Source organism: Aquarana catesbeiana, linkage group LG08 (assembly GCF_042186555.1).
Source record: "Aquarana catesbeiana isolate 2022-GZ linkage group LG08, ASM4218655v1, whole genome shotgun sequence".
NCBI classification, from domain to species: Eukaryota; Metazoa; Chordata; class Amphibia; order Anura; family Ranidae; genus Aquarana; species Aquarana catesbeiana.
Genome location: NC_133331.1, coordinates 222668851 through 222687174, shown reverse-complemented (window position 1 = coordinate 222687174; position 18324 = coordinate 222668851).

The window sequence follows — 18324 nt, the reverse complement described above, 5'->3', positions numbered from 1 at the left end:
CTTTGCCGATTGGGTATATTCGATGAGTAAAAGGGATTTAAGCGTGTTATCGCGCGCTTCTCTCCCCTGTACAAACCCAACTTGGTCTGTATGTACCAAATTGGGAATATGGGATTGAAGACGTGAGGCAATCAATTTGGCATATATCTTGATATCTACCCCAATTAAGGATATAGGACGATAACTAGAACACAAGTTTAAATCCTTATCAGGTTTAGGAAGTAGTGAAATGTGCGCTTCTAATGTCTGGGGTACAAACCCATTAATATCAGATATGCTATTAAACACTCGAAGCATAAATGGTGTAATAGAATCCTTGTAAGTCTTATAAAATTTCGATGTAAAACCATCGGGGCCGGGACTTTTACCTGATGGTGTATTCTTAATCACTTCCAGTAATTCCTCAAGTAAAAACGGGGAGTCCAAAGAATTCCCACTATTTTCATCTAATATTGGTATAGCGGTTTCGGACACATATTCCTGTATACGACGACCAAGAGAGTCTGGGTCGCAGGATAATGGGGGAGTTAGATTGTACAACGCTGTGAAATAATCACAGAATGCCTTTTGAAGAAGGATTGGATCTGTAGTAATTTCTCCAGATGGTAACGCAATGCTAGGTATAAAAGTTACTGGGGGTCGGGGATGCAAAGACCTTGAAAGTGATCTCCCAGCCTTGTCTCCATACCGGTACTTTCCCAGGGCATATCTATATTGACTTTTACAGTGGGAAACCTCCAAAGACTGCAGCAAAGATGATCGTACCAAAGATATATCAGCCAATAGCTCCGGAGTTGGGGTCTTTTTGTGCGAGATCTCCAACACCCGAAGTTTTGACAGGTCGTCCTGTATAGTTGCTGATCTTTCTTTTTTTAAGCGAGCTCCATGTTGGATAAATAGTCCTCTTACTACTGCTTTCAAGGCCTCCCACTGTATAGGTAATGGGGTCTCATCATGTTCATGGTCAGCGATAAAATTCTTAATCGCTGCCAAAACTGCCTGATGACATAATGGGTCTTGCATAAGGGTTTCGTTTAAACGCCATGACCAATCAGACCGTGGGATCTGGGGAGGTTGTACTGTCAAAAAAAGAGGTGAGTGATCAGACCAGATGAAAGACCCAATGTCCATTATTGGGTTCCATTCCAATAGTTGTGTTCCCGTGAAAAAATAATCTAGCCTACAATAGGATTGGTGGACTGGGGAATAGTATGTATAGTCCCGCTTTTTAGGATTTAAAATACGCCATAAGTCCAGCAATCGGTGTCCAAACAACTCTTTTTTCAGGGCTCTCAACCGCCTGTAAGAGATATTTGATCGCTGAGAGGAGGTGTCCAGTTGGGGTTCTAGAACCATATTAAAATCTCCTCCTACAAGGATTGTACCTTCTGCAAATTCTGTCAAGAGATGAAGATATTGTGTAATTGCCGTTATTTGATCATAATTAGGAATATAGAAATTGGCGAGTGTATAGACTCTATTCCACAACCTGAATTTGAGAAAAATATACCGGCCATTGGGGTCAGTCACATGCTCCAAGACCGACACTGGTAGACGTTTATGGATAGCGATGGAGACTCCCCTACTCCTGGACGAGGACAAGGTACTATGAAACCAACTTGAATAGTATCTTTGTGAGCATGCTGGGATACAATTTGCTTTAAAATGGGTCTCTTGGAAAAGTATAATATCTACCCTAGCTTTATGTAGAGCATATAAAATTTGACCTCTTTTTGATTGTTTATTGATACCCTTAACGTTATATGAACATAGTTTCAATGAGACCGACGAAGATTGTCTGGTCGTCATTTCCTGGCTTGTGAAGAAGAGAAAAAAAAAAAAAGGAAAGAGAAAGGAGGAAAAAAAAAGGTGAAAGAGACAAAAAATAAAGAAATGAGAGAGATAACTCTCTCTTTGGATCTGGTCCAATACCAGATCCAACCAAAAAATTAAATTAGTATGCTTTACAAAAAGTATAGCACACCACTATAACTAGAAAAAAAAAAGAAGAAAAAAAAAAACAAAAAAAACAAAAAAACAAAAACAAAACACACCTCAAACCAGTCCCTACCAGAGGGCTGGTATACCTACGCGGGGGAAGTGGATACACACAGGGAAGGTCTCCAAGTGAGACCCGAGAGAAAAACCTGCTTTTATTGCGATCTATAATATATATAGGAGAATAAACTCAAACTATTTCTGCACACTAAAGAAAATGAAGGGAAAAAAAAAAAAAAAAAAAAAAATTGGTACTCATGCCTTTTATAGGGTGTACCTCTCCGCCCCCAAATTCCCTAATCCCTAAACCTAGATGTACACACACCACACGTATCCTACACCTATACACCACTATTTGTCATAATGTGATGACACCATCAGGGCAACAGATTGATAAACAAACATCAATTGCCTGCCTAGTACCTATCCCTACTCCCCCCACCCACGAAAACTCATACTGCAGCTGCGTATTGTGCATCTAAAATCTCTCTCCCTTCCCTCACCTCCTCCCCAAGTACAGCTACATCTCAGGAGGGGAATCCACATTCGTGGGGGGGGGGGGGGGGGGGGAGGGGGAGATGGGGAAGAAGAAAAAAAAAAAAAAACCCAAAACACGTTCCTATAGGGGAAAGTAAAGAAGTTGGCACCAATACATTCTATAAGATATGCCTTCCCCCCCTTCTTTGATCCCCATATCGATATGTATATGAGTGCTCACTAGTGGGCACCCTACAGCTATAGGCTCACATATCCGCATGGTCATGCATACTCAACTGGAAACCCAGGAGCCATCACCACCGGTAGACTGATTCCACAAACATTTATTTGTCGTGTGCAGGCGGCATGGTCGGAGAAACATGTTATAGAAGCACTACAAATGCCACCCATCTACATATTACCCATTCCACCCCGTCTCGCACGTCAAATAGCCATATTGCAGCACAATTTTGTACACCAAGTCCCCCAAAAAAAAAGGAATAGTGCTATATATATAAATCTATCCTGGCTATAATTGAGCTGATATATCTTTTTAGGATATCCACATCCAAAACTTTAATAAAATTCCTTACTCTTCTCCCCCCAGGTGCAACCTATCCCTCAAAAATAGCACACCTCACCCTGGTGGAGGGAAAGGGGAGAACGGGAGAAAAAGAAAAAAGGATAATGCTCAGGGTAGGGGAGGCCGGTATTTTCTTCCTTCTAATAATCTCAGGAACCTATCATCTGCATCCCTGATAGAAAAACTTCTGACAAATATCATCAGGTGTCATTTAGCATAAATATATATTCCATACAAATATGCATATATAAACGCATATATACCTCAATATTTCATTGCTGGCATAATATATAATACAAAGGCATATTTTAATCAGGAATTGATAAAGGATAAAAAAAAAAAAAAAAAAAAAAAAAAAAAAAAGGGGGGGGGGAGACAATAAGCAACAAAAAGTTTGTAGAGAAAAAAAAAAAAAAAAAAAAATCCACCAATGTTATCGCTACTGAAAACCCTTGATTAAGTTATGGGGGGTTGGAAGGTTCCTGGTCTGCCGGGGTATTTCCCCAATACAGGGGCTCGACGTCCTTCACCCCGAAACAAAGAATATGACTGTGGCCACTCCAACGGTGGGAGCTCTGGTAGCTCCAAGGCTGTTACTACTGCTGGGATATCCGATGGACCACGGATACTTAACCACTTTCCCTCCTTGTGGATCTGTAGTTGGAATGGAAAGTTCCATCGATAAGAAATATTTCGGTCTTGTAACAAAACCAGGAGAGGTTTTAATGCCCTCCTCTTTTCTAGGGTGAAATGGCACAGATCTGACAACAGTTGTATCGTATTCCCTTTATATTCAATTAAGCCTTTTGTTCGCGCCTTTCTCATAATGTCCTCTTTTACTCGGAAGTAGTGCATTCGGCATATAATGTCCCTTGGTTTGGCTGGGTCGGGGTTCCGTGGCCCCAAAGCCCGGTGAACCCTATCGATTTCCAGATTAACCGGCTCAATTGTCCCCAATATAGAGATGAAAATGCCTTCTACCGTTTCTGGAAGATCCTCGACCCCCATTGCTTCTGGTAACCCTCGAATCCGAATATTATTCCGCCGATTGCGATTATCTTGATCCTCTATAAGGGAGTACAGTGTTTGTATTTGAGATTCATGCCTATCTAATCGTTGGTCTTGCACATGGATAGCATCAGCCAAAATTGTAACAGAGCCCTCTAACTCTGATGTTTTAACCTGAGTTGCTTGTAGATCTGTCTTAACCGCCTGGATATCAGTGCGATAACCTTGCTCCAGGCGCTGTACAAATGCCTCCATTTCACTCCGTGTTGGTAAAGCTTTTAGGAATTCTCGTAAGTCCCCCCCTTCTCCCCCATCCACTCCCTGGCCCATACCTGGCATTTGTATAGGCCGGGAGGGCAGAGGTGGAGGGGGGGGCGTCTGTATAGGCCCGGAGTGTAAAGGCGGAGGGGGGGGCATAGATGGAGAGGCGTGAGGTGAAGGTGAAACACTCTGCGAGATGCTCTGTGATTCTTGTAGAGCAGCTGTAACAGCAAACTCGGATTGTTGAAGAACAGGGCTATATACTGGTGAGCAAGATGGAGTGGGAACAACCCCTATATGCTGGTCTGTATCCTGACTTATAGACTGACTAGGTTGACTCGCTTGCTGGGCCTTCTGTGGGGCCATCTGTTGCTCTGTTGCCATCTTTGCTATTATACTAGAGGAGCGAGTCCGTCTACCGGCGGAAAAAAAGTCCTGAATACCAGTTTGCGGGAATACAGATGGAATACCAGATCGGCCACTAGGAGCACCTCGTCTCCTCCTTCCCATGAGAACCAGGGACAAACCAGGGAATCCAGTGGGGGGGAGGAATCTGTGCCAATATTAATGCCAGAATTAATGCCAATACTGGACCTAAGGGGACCACTGTAGGAAAATAGCAGGATATTCCTTAGATACCAGTGAATCCCAGCTTCCGAATTATGCAGAGGGCAAAGAAAAAAAAAAAATTAATTAATAATAAAAAAAAAAAAAAAAAATGCAGCTCAAATACAATCTCCAGGCGGTATTGATAAGCCGTGTTGGTAAGACAAAATGCAATGTTAATGCAGCACAGTGTAAGTGGGGACAGCAGGGGTGGCAGCAGTGGTGATAGCAGTGACAAGCAGACAAGCAGAGGTTGAGCAAAGGTTGAGCAAAGTTATGCAGGTTATGCTTAAATGCTGGGAAGCTGGAATGCAGGAATTTGCAGGTTATGTTGAAATATTGATTATGCTGGTTATGCTAGCAATGCTGAAAATGCTGGGATTCTGAGATGCAGAGAGATACAGAGATGCAGAAGCGCAGGGATTATGTAGTGCTGGGATACAGGGATGTAGGAGTTATGCAGGTTTGCAGGTTTATCCAAGCTAACAAGTTAAGTTGAAGATATGCAGATTATGCTGGTTAGACTGGGCTCATGCAGTTATACAGGTTATGCTGGGGTTATGCAGACTACCAGACTATGTAGGCTACCTCCTTTCATGACTACAAGTCCTCAAAAAGTCCTCAAAAGTCCTCAAAAGTCTTCAAAGTCAGAAGCACATCAGGAGCAAACCAAAGCACAACTCACCTGCATATCCCATCTCTGCACACAACTCACGGCTGGCACTGCTTGGCTCCCTGCTGACTCACTGCAGACGGCTCAGATTACACAGCTGATACAGCAGCTGACACAGCACGGCTCCCTGCTGTTTCACTGTGGATAACAAACACACTGCTACTCGGCTGCTGGCTACCTCTCCTCGGCAGGCTGTTTTGAACGAATGACACTTCCAGTACTCCGCTCCTGGTTCTCGGCTCCTCAGCTACACAAAGTACTCATATTACGGCTGAATGATTAGCTGTGTGAGGCTTTGTGAAAGTGAAAGTGAATGCTGCTGAGTGCCTGCCGAATGCCACACGCCACACGCTACCATACACTGCTTAGAACTGCTCTCAGCATGTCTTCAGCTTGCTTGCTGATCCCTCTCCCGGGTCTCCACAGGACACAGCACGCTAGCACGCTGCTCCCTCCATGCGTGCCCCGCCCCCGCAAGTTATTGTCTTAAAAGTGTTTGGGGACCCGGGTCCTGCCCCAGGGGACATGTATCAATGCAGAAAAAAAGTTTTAAAAACTGACGTTTTTTCGGGAGCAGTGAGTTTAATAATGCTTAAAGTGAAACAATAAAAATGAAATATTCCTTTAAATATCGTGCCTGGGGGGGTGACTATAGTATGTCTGTAAAGTGGTGCATTTTTCCCATGTTTAGAACAGTCCCTGCACAAAATTACATTTCTAAAGGAATAAAAGTCATTTAAAACTGCTTGCGGCTGTAATGTAATGTTGCCCCCCCCAGCCCATTACCAGGCCCTTTGGGTCTGGTATGGATATTAAGAGGAACCCCGCACCCAATTTTTTTTAAAAAAGGTGTGGGGCCCCCAGGCCCTATATACTCTGAACAGCAGCAGTATACTAGCGGTCCCCGGGTTACAAACAAGATAGGGACTGTAGGTTTGTTCTTAAGTTGAATCTGTTTGTAATTTGGAAAAAGTACATTTTGTAAGTGTAGCTCCAGCCAAAAAATCTATTTTTAAGCTTTTTGGTTAACATAGGGAAGGGTTATCATCACCCCTGTAACATTTGTTTTGCTGTCTGTGCCCCTGTTCAGAGGATTTCACCTCACTTTCTGTCCCAATGACAATTGGATTTAGAAAATTTTGGGTTATCAGGGAAACAAGGTTTGGTGATAAAGCATCAGTTGAGACACCTTTTTCCTATATTAACTCTTACAGGAGAGAATTTCCATTCCTAGGGGTAGATTTCCTCTCACTTCCTGTTGTCTCCCTCCGTTTCTAAGTGGGAGACGTTTGTATGTCGGATGTTTGAAAATAGGGGGCTGCCTGTATATACTATACGGCCTGCCCTATACACTCTGTGGAAAATTGGGCCTTGGGTGTTGGTGGTACCAGAACACTGTAAGCCCTCACAGTTACTCTGGGTGGGCACTGGAAGGGGCCCTGCTGTGAAATATTATATCAAGAATTGTAATTACGCGCCCCTGTAGGGGCATAAAAATTGGGCCTTAGGGGCGGTGGTGGTGGCACAACACTGTAAAGCCTCACAGATACTTTTGTTGAGTGCAGGAACAGGCCCTGCTGTGAAATATTAGATCAAAAATTGTAATTATGCTCCCCTGTTAAACCGGGGCATAAAAATTGGGCCTTTTAAACCGGGGTGGTGGTGGTGCCCTGAACCGAAAATATTCCTAGAAGCTATCATCATGAAGATTGAGGAGGAATAGGATAGTCAATCAGCATAATAGGATAGTCACTCAGCATATGCAGTCTTCAAGGGATCCCACATGCATATAAAAATCAATCGGTTACATCAGCATCAGGTGCTTGGTAGCTGGTGATCCAAGACTGATTCATTTTTATGAATGTGAGTCGATCAACAGAGTCTGTGGACAGGCGCACTCTGTGATCGGTTACAAAGCCTCCAGCAGCAATGGATGTGCATTCAAAAAGAACACTGGATGCAGGACAGGCCAATAGCTCAATTGCATATTGAGTGGTCCATCCTCAAGACCCAGTAACCCAGTGGATGTTCTGGTGGAAAGGTCTCCAAGTCTGATCTTGCCCCTAGATATTCCTGCACCATGTAATTCAGATACTGGCGATGGTTGCTGGAACTGATCAGACCTGGGCGCTGAGGACTGAAGAATTGTCTGAAGGCATTGGTCAGCCGGCCACCTTCTCCACAGCTCTTTCTGTGACTGAACGAAGCCTCAGCAACACGTTGTCCAGCACCAGGAAATTGTAACCTCTCAGGCTCTGGAAACACATTGCACAAACCTTTCTGCAAGGCCTCCCAAAGATGTTTTATCCTCTGCTCCCCTTGCGAAGGCCGGATAAGTTCTGCAACCTTACCCTTGTAACGTGGATCAAGAAGGGTTGCCAGCCAGTAATGATCCCTCTCCTTGATACCACAAATCCGAGGGTCCTTTCACAGGCTTTGCAGGATCAGGGAGGCCATGCGGCATAGGTTTGCAGAGGCATTTGATCCTGACTCCTCTGGGTCACCAAACATCACATGATCCTCAACCACCTCCTTCCAGCCATGTACAACTCCATGGGTTTCTGGGGACTGCAAATGATCCTTTGAAGACTGCTGCTGATGCTGAGTGTTATTCTCCATGCTGACACAATCCTCCTCCTCAAATACACATACACAAATACAAATACACTTAAAGGTTACTTATCTTGTGTTACTGTATGTTCGTGATCTCCATTGGCAACGATTCTTCTGGAAATCAGGCACTATTCTTGTATCATGAGTGGCTTCTGATCTTCAAAGCATGATGATGTGTGTTCCCCCAGTCTACTCATCCTTTTTATTTGTACAAGTTTGTTACCAAAATGGTTACAAACTTGTTTCCATAACAACCAACTAACAGTCATTCTTTCAGTTTAAGAGCTGAAAGAATATCAAATAAGTAAGTCTCTTACTTGTTTACTGTAGCTGTAGAGACAATAGCCTATTTAAACTGTAATACACCAATGGTATCTACGTACCCATTGCATGAAACAGAATTTGTTTGAGAAATCTACTCAAGCCAAAACCTGACAGTATCTCTATGACCAATCACTATTGTGCAATGTTGTGTCTGATTAATATAAAAAAATCATATTTTAACAAACGCAACACAACTGCACTAGGGGTTCACGGTACTGTGTACACCAACAGAAGTGTAATAACAACTATGGGTGCACTGTATGTATTGTGTACACCACCAGAAAAGTAGTAGCAACTGCACTAGGAGTGCACAGTACTGTGTACACCAACAGAAGTTTAAAAACAACTATGGGTGCACTGTATGTATTGTATACTGTGTACACTACCAGAAAAGTAGTAGCACTAGCAACTGCACTAAGGGTGCACGGTACTGTGTACACCAACAGAAGTGTAATAACAACTATGGGTGTACTGTATGTATTGTGTACTGTGTACACCACCAGAAAAGTAGTAGCACCAGCAACTGCACTAAGGGTGCACGGTACTATGTACACCAACAGAAGTGTAATAAGAACTATGGGTGTACTGTATGTATTGTGTACTGTGTACACCACCAGAAAAGTAGTAGCAACTGCACTAGGGGTGCACGGTACTATGTACACCAAGAGAAGTGTAATAAGTACTGCACTGTATTGTGTACACCACGAGAAAAGTAGTAGCAACTGCACTAGGGGTGAACGGTATAGTGAACATCAGCAGAAGTCTAATAGCAACTATGGGTGCACTGTATGTATTGTGTATTGTGTACACCGCCAGAAACGTAGTAGCAACTGCACTAGGGATGCACGGTATTGTGTACCATGCACCAACAGAAGTGTAATAACAACTATGGGTGTATTGTGTACACCACGAGAAAAGTAGTAGCAACTGCACTATGGGTGCACTAAACTGTGTACACCGACAGGAGTGTCATAACAACTATGGGTGTACTGTGTACACCATGAGAAAAGTAGTAGCAACTGCACTATGGGTGCACAATACTGTGTACACCGCCTGAAGTATATTATAAAAAGTACACCAGGAACGGCTTGCAGTCAGACAGTCAGATATAGCTAAACTGGATACAGTGGATATATATATAGATATACAGATATATACGAGACTGCCAGCGGCGGTCGGCATTTGACTGGGAGCGTTGGGAGGCGAGGGGGAGACCATCCGATCGTGACCCCCCCCTCGCGATCGCTCCCAGCCAATCGGAATCCTCCCCTGCCTGTGTGTAGTTTCACACAGGCAGAGGATGTGATGTCATCTCTCCTCGGCTCGGCAGTTTCCGTTCCAGCGCCGAGGAGAGAAGACATGTTAGTGCACAACACTACACACAACACAGTAGAACATGCCAGGCATACTTTACACCCCCGATCGCCCCCCGATCGCCCCCCGATCCCCCCCCAATCACCCCCCCGTCACAAACTGACACCAAGCAGTATTTTTTTTTTTCTGATTACTGCATGGTGTCAGTTTGTGACAGTTACAGTGTTAGGGCAGTGAGTGGTAGCCCCCTTTAGGTCTAGGGTACCCCCCTAACCCCCCCAAATAAAGTTTTAACCCCTTGATCACCCCCTGTCACCAGTGTCACTAAGCGATCATTTTTCTGATCGCTGTATTAGTGTCGCTGGTGACGCTAGTTAGGGAGGTAAATATTTAGGTTCGCCGTCAGCGTTTTATAGCGTCAGGGACCCCCATATACTACCTAATAAAGGTTTTAACCCCTTGATTGCCCCCTAGTTAACCCTTTCGCCACTGATCACCGTATAAGTGTTACGGGTGACGCTGGTTAGTTCGTTTATTTTTTATAGTGTCAGGGCACCCGCTGTTTATTACCGAATAAAGGTTTAGCCCCCTGATCGCCCGGCGGTGATATGCGTCGCCCCAGGCAGCATCAGATTAGCGCCAGTACCGCTAACACCCACGCACGCAGCATACGCCTCCCTTAGTGGTATAGTATCTGTGCGGATCAATATCTGATACGATCAGATCTATACTAGCGTCCCCAGCAGTTTAGGGTTCCCAAAAATGCAGTGTTAGCGGGATCAGCCCAGATACCCGCTAGCACCTGCGTTTTTCCCCTCCGCCCGGCCCAGCCCAGCCCACCCAAGTGCAGTATCGATCGATCACTTTCACTTACAAAACACTAAACAAATAACTGCAGCGTTCGCAGAGTCAGGCCTGATCCCTGCGATCGCTAAGTGCCGGTTCACATAGGGGCGACTTGTCAGGCGACCTAGTCGCCTGACAAGTCGCCTCCCGTTCTGTGCTACGGAACCGTTCTAATAGGAGCGACGCAAGTCGCTCCGACTTAGAAAAAGGTTCCTGTACTACTTTGGGGGCGACTTGGGGCGACTTGCATAGACTTCTATACAGAAGTCGTTTTGCAAGTCGCCTCAGAAGTCGTTTGCAGGTCGCCTCGCTGAGGCGACCTGCAAGTCGTGCCGCCCCTGTGTGAACTGGCACTAACAGTTTTCTTGGTAGCGTTTTGGTGAACTGGCAAGCACCAGCCCCAGGCAGCGTCAGGTTAGCGCCAGTACCACTAACACCCACGCACCGTACACCTCCCTTAGTGGTATAGTATCTGAACGGATCAATATCTGATCCGATCAGATCTATACTAGCGTCCCCAGCAGTTTAGGGTTCCCACAAACGCAGTGTTAGCGGGATCAGCCCAGATACCTGCTAGCACCTGCGTTTTGCCCCTCCACCCGGCCCAGCCCAGCCCGCCCAAGTGCAGTATCGATCGATCACTGACACTTACAAAACACTAAACGCATAACTGCAGCGTTCGCAGAGTCAGGCCTGATCCCAGCGGCCTAGTACACCCCAGTCGTAGTCAAACCCGCACTGCAGTAACACTTGGTGACGTGGCGAGTCCCATAAGTGCAGTTCAAGCTGGTGAGGTGACAAGCACAAGTAGTGTCCCGCTGCCACCAAAAAGACAAAACACAGGCCCGTCGTGCCCATAATGCCCTTCCTGCTGCATTCGCCAATCCTAATTGGGAACCCACCACTTCTGCAGCGCCCGTACTTCCCCCATTCACATCCCCAACCAAATGCAGTCGGCTGCATGAGAGGCATTTTTATGTCCTCCCGAGTACCCCTACCCAACTAACCCCCCCAAAAAAGATGTCGTGTCTGCAGCAAGCGCGGATATAGGCGTGACACCTGCTATTATTGTCTCTCCTGTCCTGACAATCCTGGTCTTTGCATTGGTGAATGTTTTGAACGCTACCATTCACTAGTTGAGTATTAGCGTAGGGTACAGCATTGCACAGACTAGGCACACTTTCGCAGGGTCTCCCAAGATGCCATCGCATTTTGAGAGACCCGAACCTGGAACCGGTTACAGTTATAAAAGTTAGTTACAAAAAAAGGTGTAAAAAAAAAAAAAAAAACACAAACAAAAATATAAAATAAAAAATAATAGTTGTCGTTTTATTGTTCTTTCTCTCTCTATTCTCTCTCTATTGTTCTGCTCTTTTTTACTGTATTCTATTCTGCAATGTTTTATTGTTATTATGTTTTATCATGTTTGCTTTTCAGGTATGCAATTTTTTATACTTTACCGTTTACTGTGCTTTATTGTTAACCATTTTTTTGTCTTCAGGTACGCCATTCACGACTTTGAGTGGTTATACCAGAATGATGCCTGCAGGTTTAGGTATCATCTTGGTATCATTCTTTTCAGCCAGCGGTCAGCTTTCATGTAAAAGTAATCCTAGCGGCTAATTAGCCTCTAGACTGCTTTTACAAGCAGTGGGAGGGAAAGCCCCCCCCAACGTCTTCCGTGTTTTTCTCTGGCTCTCCTGTCTCAACAGGGAACCTGAGAATGCAGCCGGTGATTCAGCCAGCTGACCATAGAGCTGATCAGAGACCAGAGTGGCTCCAATCATCTCTATGGCCTAAGAAACCGGAAGCTACGAGCATTTTATGACTTAGATTTCGCCGGATGTAAACAGCGCCATTGGGAAATTGGGAAAGCATTTTATCACACCGATCTTGGTGTGGTCAGATGCTTTGAGGGCAGAGGAGAAATCTAGGGTCTAATAGACCCCAATTTTTTCAAAAAAGAGTACCTGTCACTACCTATTGCTATGATAGGGGATATTTACATTCCCTGAGATAACAATAAAAATGATTTAAAAAAAAAAATGAAAGGAACAGTTTTAAAATAAGATAAAAAAAATAATAATAATAAAGAAAAAAAAAAAGCACCCCTGTCCCCCCTGCTCTCGCGCTAAGGCGAACGCAAGCGTCGGTCTGGCGTCAAATGTAAACAGCAATTGCACCATGCATGTGAGGTATCACCGCGAACGTCAGATCGAGGGCAGTAATTTTAGCAGTAGACCTCCTCTGTAAATCTAAAGTGGTAACCTATAAAGGCTTTTAAAGGCTTTTAAAAATGTATTTAGTTTGTCGCCACTGCACATTTGTGCGCAATTTTAAAGCATGTCATGTTTGGTATCCATGTACTCGGCCTAAGATCATCTTTTTTATTTCATCAAACATTTGGGCAATATAGTGTGTTTTAGTGCATTAAAATTTTAAAAAGTGTGTTTTTTCCCCAAAAAATGCGTTTGAAAAATCGCTGCGCAAATACTGTGTGAAAAAAAAAATGAAACACCCACCATTTTAATCTGTAGGGCATTTGCTTTAAAAAAATATATAATGTTTGGGGGTTCAAAGTAATTTTCTTGCAAAAAAAAAATTATTTTTTTATGTAATCAAAAAGTGTCAGAAAGGGCTTTGTCTTCAAGTGGTTAGAAGAGTGGGTGATGTGTGACATAAGCTTCTAAATGTTGTGCATAAAATGCCAGGACAGTTCAAAACCCCCCCAAATGACCCCATTTTGGAAAGTAGACACCCCAAACTATTTGCTGAGAGGCATGTCGAGTCCATGGAATATTTTATATTGTGACACAAGTTGCGGGAAAGACACAATTTTTTATTTTTTTTATTTTTTTTGCGCAAAGTTGTCACTAAATGATATATTGCTCAAACATGCCATGGGAATATGTGAAATTACACCCCAAAATGCATTCTGTTGCTTCTCCTGAGTACGGGGATACCACATGTGTGAGACTTTTTGGGAGCCTAGCCGCGTACGGGACCCCAAAAACCAAGCACCGCCTTCAGGCTTTCTAAGGCCGTAAATTTTTGATTTCATTCTTCGCTGCCTATCACAGTTTCGGAGGCCATGGAATGCCCAGGTGGCAAACCCCCCCCCCAAATGACCCCATTTTGGAAAGTAGACACCCCAAGCTATTTGATGAGAGGTATAGTATTTTGCAGACCTCACTTTTTGTCACAAAGTTTTGAAAATTGAAAAAAGAAAAAAAAAAATGTTTTTTCTCGTCTTTCTTTATTTTCAAAAACAAATGAGAGCTGCAAAATACTCACCATGCCTCTCAGCAAATAGCTTGGGGTGTCTACTTTCCAAAATGGGGTCATTTGGGGGGGGTTTGTGCCACCTGGGCATTCCATGGCCTCCGAAACTGTGATAGGCAGTGAAGAGTGAAATCAAAAATTTACACCCTTAGAAATCCTGAAGGCGGTGATTGGTTTTCGGGGCCCCGTACGCGGCTAGGCTCCCAAAAAGTCCCACACATGTGGTAACCCCGTACTCAGGAGAAGTAGCTAAATGTATTTTGGGGTGCAATTCCACATATGCCCATGGCCTGTGTGAGCAATATATCATTTAGTGACAACTTTGTGCAAAAAAAAAAAAAAAAAATTTGTCACTTTCCCGCAACTTGTGTCAAAATATAAAACATTCCATGGACTCAACATGCCTCAAAGCAAATAGCTTGGGGTGTCTACTTTCCAAAATGGGGTCATTTGGGGGGGGTTTATGCCATCTGGGCATTTTATGGCCTTCAAAACTGTGATAGGTAGTGAGGAGTAAAATCAAAAATGTACGCTCTTAGAAATCCTGAAGGCAGTGATTGGTTTCGGGGCCCCGTACGCGGCTAGGCTCCCAAAAAGTCCCACACATGTGGTATCCCCATACTCAGGAGAAGCAGCTAAATGTATTTTGGGGTGCAATTCCACATATGCCCATGGCCTGTGTGAGCAATATATCATTTAGTGACAACTTTTTGTAATTTTTTTTTTTTGTCATTATTCAATCACTTGGGACAAAAAAAATGAATATTCAATGGGCTCAACATGCCTCTCAGCAATTTCCTTGGGGTGTCTACTTTCCAAAATGGGGTCATTTGTGGGGGTTTTGTACTGCCCTGCCATTTTAGCACCTCAAGAAACGACATAGGCAGTCATAAATTAAAGGCTGTGTAAATTCCAGAAAATGTACCCTAGTTTTTAGGCGCTATAACTTTTGCGCAAACCAATAAATATACACTTATTGACATTTTTTTTACAAAAGACATGTGGCCGAATACATTTTGGCCTAAATGTATGACTAAAATTGAGTTTATTGGATTTTTTTTAGAACAAAAAGTAGAAAATATCATTTTTTTTCAAAATTTTCGGTCTTTTTCCGTGTATAGCGCAAAAAATAAAAACGGCAGAGGTGATCAAATACCATCAAAAGAAAGCTCTATTTGTGGGAAGAAAAGGACACAAATTTCGTTTGGGTACAGCATTGCATGACCGCGCAATTAGCAGTTAAAGCGACGCAGTGCCGAATTGTAAAAAGTGCTCTGGTCAGGAAGGGGGTAAAACCTTCCGGGGCTGAAGTGGTTAAAGTTGTGCTAAGCACACTTTTTTTGTTTTTTTTTTGTTTTTGTTTTTTCAAATTTTCTGCTCTTTTTTTCTTGATTACAGCACAGATTAATCGACATTGATTATAATTTTCTACTAGAATTGTAGATTGTTTGTATTTAGCAACTTACTGGTTTGGTAATATACTTGTACCATATACGGCATTTACTTATCTACTTGTGTACTCACATCCATCAACAGTAGGTGAGGTCTCTCTCCCTCTGCCCAGGCCCTCATAACTGTAATACCACTATGACACTCTCGATTACCTCCCTCAATGTTAAAGGCCTAAATTCACCATTTAAGCGCAAACCTCTTATGGAAAGAAGCACTACAACAACGGGCAGATATAATCTGCGCCCAGGAAACGCACTTTACTAAGCTCAAACAACCTCAATGTAGTCACAAAAAATATCCCCATTGCTTCTTTGCAAGCGCCCCTAAAAAAAAGAGAGGAGTAATGATTGCCATAAACGCAACAATAGATTTTAAGCTTCATCACTGTGAAAGTGATGATGATGGCAGATTCTTAATCCTATCAGCCACATTTAACAACCGCCCTCTCACCATAGTAAACATTTATGCCCCTAATACAGCACAAAGAAAATTCTACGCCACTCTCTTTGCCAAATTAGCCCCTTATAGATCTTCCCCCCTGATAATCTGTGGAGATTTTAATGAAGTAATTGACCCTACACTTGATACCTCCAACGCTGCGAGAAAGAGGCCCTCAGCAATATCAAATATCCTCAAAAAAGAAGACCTTTATGACACATGGAGGTGCATGCACGATGAGGAGAGAGACTACACCTACTTCCCCCCCCCACACCAATCTTACTCCCGAATTGACCTATTCATTACAGATAAACACCTACTACAAACAATCACTGCCTCCACCATAGGCACTATATCATGGTCTGACCACGCTCCAGTCACGATCAAACTAGCATCCCCCTCCCAAACCACTAGACATACGGTCTGGAGATTAAACACCTCCCTTCTCAACAACTCCTCTTTTGAGTCTCAAATACAATCTGAAATTGATAATTATTTCCAGCAAAATGTCAATTCTGTAACTGACTGTGCTATTGTTTGGAATGCTCACAAAGCTTGCCTACGGGGTCTTTTTATCAAACTTGGGGCCCAGGCTAAAAAACAACACTCTTATATAACCGAGTCCCTCCTGAAACAAATTCGATCTCTTGAAATAATAAACAAGAGATCTCCCACTAATACTACTTCCTTAGAACTTAAAAAGCTTAGATCCCAACTCAGTGGTCATCTTCACAAAAATTTTGATTACTTTATCAAACGACTAAGACTTCAGATATACTCATCGGCCAATAAATCAGGAGCATTTATGGCTAAACAATTTAAAAAACAACTTTCTAATAAAAAAATCGCATCCATCACAAACCCCCAGGGCAAACACCTGACCAATCCGCTAGATATTGCCAACGAATTTGTGAATTTTTACACCAAACTCTACAACCTTACGAAAACAGACCCCCATCTCACACCCACCCAAGATGACATAAAAAATTTTTTATCTTCTATCTCCCTTCCCTCGATTTCCCCAGAACAACTAGACTCACCCACGACTCCCTTTTCAAAGACCGAAATTCAAAAAGTGATAAACAACCTACCTCTACATAAAGCGCCAGGTCCTGACGGACTACCCAACGAATATTATAAACGATTTGCCCAACCCTTAGTCCCCCACCTATGTGCCATGTATAATCAATTTGCTACTACAGGCATAATCCCTAGGGAATCTCTCGATGCCCTAGTGGTTACTATTCCCAAACAGGGTAAACCCCCAGACAACCCAGCCAACTACAGACCGATCTCACTCCTCAACACAGACACCAAAATCTATGCTAAACTCTTGGCATAACGCCTTTCCACCATCATCCCCCAGATTATTCATCCCGACCAAGTGGGATTTGTACCCGGCAGGCAAGCCTCAGATGGAACTAGATGTTTCATTGACCTTATCCAATGGACAGAGTATACTCGAACGCTTTCTCTCTTCCTGTCTTTGGACGCAGAGAAGGCGTTCGATAGGGTATATTGGCCGTATATGGAGGCAGTACTCCAAAAATTTGGACTCTCGGGCACCTTTCTCTCTGCCATACTAGGACTATACACTTACCCATCTGCACGCATTTGGACATCAGGGGTTGTTTCTAACCCATTCCAAATTACCAATGGCACGAGAGAGGGGTGCCCGCTGTCCCCCCTAATTTTTGCCATGATAATGGAGCCCTTAGCACAAATTATTAGATCTGACCCCTCGATTACGGGTATAAAAATTGGACAAACCGATCATAAAATCGGTTTATATGCAGATGACGTGATCATTGCCCTAACTAACCCGCTATTGTCTCTCCCAGCAGTCCAACGAACTCTTGACAAGTTCAGTGCAGTATCAATGTATAAACTAAATCACAGTAAATCCCTAATGCTAAACCTTGGCCTTGACTCCCAAACTCTCAATACCATCACCGCTAGCTCCCCCTTTGCTTGGGCCCCCAACTCCTTTCTCCCATACTTGGGTATCCAATTAACTTTCCCAAGTCGGATGCTACTAAAAATTAATTTTGAAGACCTCGTGGGCAAGCTTACACAACTAGCAAAAGATCTAGGTAGGGCTCTAGCTTCCTGGGCTGGTAGGATAGCTCAGACAAAAATGTATTTACTTCCCCATGTCCTATATTTTTTCCGTACATTACCTCTGCCTCTAGCACAAAATCAGATAAAAAAAATCCAAGGAATCATCAATGGCTTTATTTGGCAACAAAAGAGACCTAGAATAAAAAAAGTCATACTCACAACCCCAGTTCAACAGGGGGGTCTGGGTGCCCCGGATATTCAAGCTTACCACCGAGCAACTATTCTGGACCAGCTGAAAACATGGTGGTCAGAAAAACACCACACAACCTGGAAACAAATTGAAACCAACCTACTACCCACGGATCCTAAAAACTTTCTAGCCGCACTT